Genomic DNA, 4,207 nt, shown 5'->3' on the forward strand with positions numbered 1-4,207 from the left:
CTCTTGATAGTACTTGGAGTAATGGATCTCGACCTTGCGTTAAGGAATGATTCACCCCCCACCTCTTACAGATCAGAGTACCTCTGATGAAAAGAGAAATAATGAGAGGTGGGAGAGATCAAATCGCTTGTGTCTGATGATCATTAAAAAGGCCGTTCCAAAAGCATTTAGGGGAACAATGTCAGAAACGACTGTAACCGCTAAAGAGTTCCTTCAGGACATTGAAAAAAGGTTTGTCAAGAACGAAAAGGCTGAAGTTAGTACGCTCTTGACACGCCTTGTTTCAATGAAATATAGTAATTTGGTTTGTTCTGAGGTTAATTTAACTTCGGTACCTAGACACACATGGTGGTTAGATTCTGGTGCAACAACTCACATCAGTGTGTCTATGCAGGGTTGCCTGAATTGCCGAAAGCCTAATGATAGTGAAAGATATATCTACGTGGGCGATGGCAAAACAGTTCAAGTTGAGGCAATTGGAGTTTTTAGATTATTGTTAAAGACCGGATTTTATTTGGATCTCAATGAGACATTTGTTGTACCGTCTTTTAGACGGAATTTAATTTCTATTTCTGCTTTGGACAAATTTGGTTATTTTTGTTCATTTGGAAATGGAAAATTTGAATTGTTTCATGATTCAAAATTGGTTGGTTCTGGTTCTTTAATGCACTACGATAATCTATATTTAATTGACACAATTGTCTCATTTAATGAATCTCTGCATTTGAGTACTAGAGGAGTTAAAAGAAAATTAGCCAATGAGAATTCAGCTGCATTATGGCACAAGAGATTAGGACATATCTCCAAACGGAGAATGGAAAGACTTGTGTCAAATGAAATTCTCGACCCCTTGAATTTTACAGATTTTAATGATTGTATTAACTGTATAAAGGGGAAACAAACCAATAAAAGGAGATTTGAAGCCAATAGGTCCTTAGACGTCTTAGAACTTATACATACAGATATTTGTGGACCATTTCCTACATCTGCTTGGAATGGTCAACAATATTTTATAACGTTCATAGACGATTTTTCAAGATATGGCTACATATATCTCATTTCTGAAAAGTCACAGTCACTGGACGTGTTCAAAAATTTTAAGGCCGAAGTTGAGAATCAACTCAACAAAAGAATTAAAAGCGTCAGATCTGACCGTGGTGGTGAGTACTATGGTAGATATGACGGTTCAGGTGAACAACGTCCAGGACCATTTGCTAAATACCTAGAGGAATGCGGTATCGTTCCACAGTACACTATGCCGGGTTCACCCACTATGAATGGTGTAGCTGAAAGACGAAATAGAACGCTTAAAGACATGGTAAGGAGTATGATATGTCATTCCACCTTACCAGAGTCACTCTGGGGAGAAGCACTTAAGACTGCAGCATATATTCTTAACAGAGTTCCAACTAAAGCAACTATCAAAACCCCTTATGAGCTTTGGACAGGGAAAAAGCCCAGTTTAAAGCATCTGCATGTTTGGGGGTGTCCAGCTGAGGCAAGGCCTTACAGGCCAAATGAAAAGAAACTGGATTCAAGAACGATTAGTTGTTATTTTATTGGATATTCTGAAAGATCCAGAGGTTACAAGTTTTATGATCCCACAGCCAAATCAATTTTTGAGACAGGAAATGCCCGGTTCTTTGAGGATGTCGAGTTTGGGGGAGAACATACAGTAAGGGACATTGTCTTTAAAGAGGAATATATTAATATTCCCACAGGTGTCATTACTCTTGCTCAGGACCCTATTCCTGAATTTGATCATGATACAACAAATCAAGACAATGTCGAAGAGCAAACTGTTATAGAAGAACAAACTCTTCCTCTTCAAGAACCAGTGCCATTAAGAAGATCCACTAGAGAAAGGAGAAGTGCAGTGCCAGATGATTACATTGTTTTTCTCCAAGAACATGAGGATGACTCTGGATTGATGGAAGATGATCCAATCAACTTCCGTCAAGCCATGGAAAGTTCAAATTCTCAAAAGTGGATCGATGCCATGAATGAGGAGATTAAATCCATGAAGGACAATGATGTTTGGGATCTTGTCCCATTGCCAGAAGGTGCGAAACCCATTGGTTGTAAATGGATATTTAAAATCAAAAGGGATTCGAAAGGCAATGTGGAAAGATTCAAAGCTCGTCTTGTCGCTAAGGGATTTACACAAAAAGAAGGTATCGACTATAAAGAAACCTTCTCTCCAGTCTCTTCAAAGGATTCTTTTAGAATTATCATGGCATTAGTGGCACATTTCGATCTTGAGTTACATCAGATGGATGTAAAGACAGCGTTTCTCAATGGTAACATTGATGAGACAATTTATATGGTGCAACCAGAAAACTTTGTATCAGGAGATCCAAAGAATATGGTTTGCAAACTTAAAAAATCCATCTATGGGCTCAAACAAGCGTCTCGACAATGGTATTTCAAATTTCATCAGGTGATCATCTCATTTGGTTTCGAGATGAATTTAGTGGATGATTGTATATACCATAAGTTCTGTGGGAGCAAATATATTTTTCTGGTATTGTATGTTGATGATATTTTGCTTGCCAGCAACGATATTGGTCTATTGCATGAAACCAAGAAATTTCTAACTAAGAATTTTGAGATGAAAGATCTTGGTGATGCATCTTTTGTGTTAGGCATACAGATACACCGTGATCGCTCTCGGGGTATTTTAGGACTATCACAAAAGGGCTATATCGAAAAGGTTCTCAAAAGGTATGGCATGCAAAATTGTAAACCAGGTGACACTCCAGTGGCTAAAGGAGACAAATTTAGTCTTGAGCAGTGTCCCAAGAATGCTTTTGAGGAAAGAGAGATGCAAAAGATTCCTTATGCCTCAGCAGTAGGGAGTCTAATGTATGCTCAAGTATGTACGCGTCCGGATATTGCGTACATTACTGGGATGTTGGGTAGATATTTGAGTAATCCTGAATTAGATCATTGGAAAGCAACCAAACGGGTCTTACGGTATCTACAGAAAACAAAAGACTACATGCTCACGTATCGGAAGTCAGATGAGTTGGAGATCATTGGGTATACTGATTCCGATTATGCTGGATGCAAAGATACTATGAAGTCAACGTCAGGCTATGTCTACTTGTTGGCTGGAGGTGCCATATCCTGGAAGAGTGATAAACAGTTCCTCATAGCATCTTCCACTATGGCTGCAGAATTTATAGCTTGCTATGAGGCATCCAACCAGGGAATTTGGCTGCGAAATTTCGTCACAGGATTACGTGTAGTGGATGGCATTGAAAGACCACTCAAATTATTCTGTGACAATAAGTCAGCAGTCTTATATTCCAATAACAATAGGAGCTCGACCAAATCTAAACATATAGATATCAAGTTCCTGACTGTTAAAGAAAGAGTGCAGAATGGACAGTTATCAATAGAGCACATCGGGACAAACTCTATGGTTGCGGATCCGCTTACTAAGGGATTGCCACCCAAAATGTTTCATGAGCATACTGCTCATATGGGTGTCGTATTAAACGATGTATAGTTTTAGTGGGAGTTTGTTATTTTAAATGCTCTTATGATATTTTTCAGTTATTAAGGATTTAAGGATATTTTATGCATAAATAAAGTTTGGATTTTTTTGCACTCTAATTTTGGTATGATTTGATCTCATAAAATTTAAGGTGGACCAGTTGGAAATAGGCATGTTTTGATCACATTACATGAAATTTCCATGCTACACATCCACATCATAATTCATGTCATTCAATTGCATTGATATATGTGACCATTGATGGGTCGAGTTACGAAATTGTAATAAAGGCCGCTTTTATCCTATATTGGTGTAATTGATGGACCGAATTGGTTACAGATACATTGTGATAATGACAGTAAAGTTGAGCTCATACGGTTAATTGCAAAACATAATTATAAGGTTACACATATAGTCCAAGTGGGAGATTGTTGGATCCTTAATCCAACATTGGACTTATATGTGAATAATTATGTATTGCAAACTGTCAATTAAGGTTAAACCCAATTAAAGTGATCAAATATAGTTTGGATTTAATGTATCTAGTAGGATGTGGGCCCTTTTATGTGTAGAAACTTATGGGCTCCTATTTCAATGATGGGCTGAAATAGGGCTCCAAAGGTAACAGGAATGTTACCTATAAATAGGGTTATGGTCCCCAGGTCACAGGCATCATTTTAGTTGTCGTATTTCGTAATACCACAA

Source organism: Coffea eugenioides, chromosome 5 (assembly GCF_003713205.1).
Source record: "Coffea eugenioides isolate CCC68of chromosome 5, Ceug_1.0, whole genome shotgun sequence".
NCBI lineage: Eukaryota > Viridiplantae > Streptophyta > Magnoliopsida > Gentianales > Rubiaceae > Coffea > Coffea eugenioides.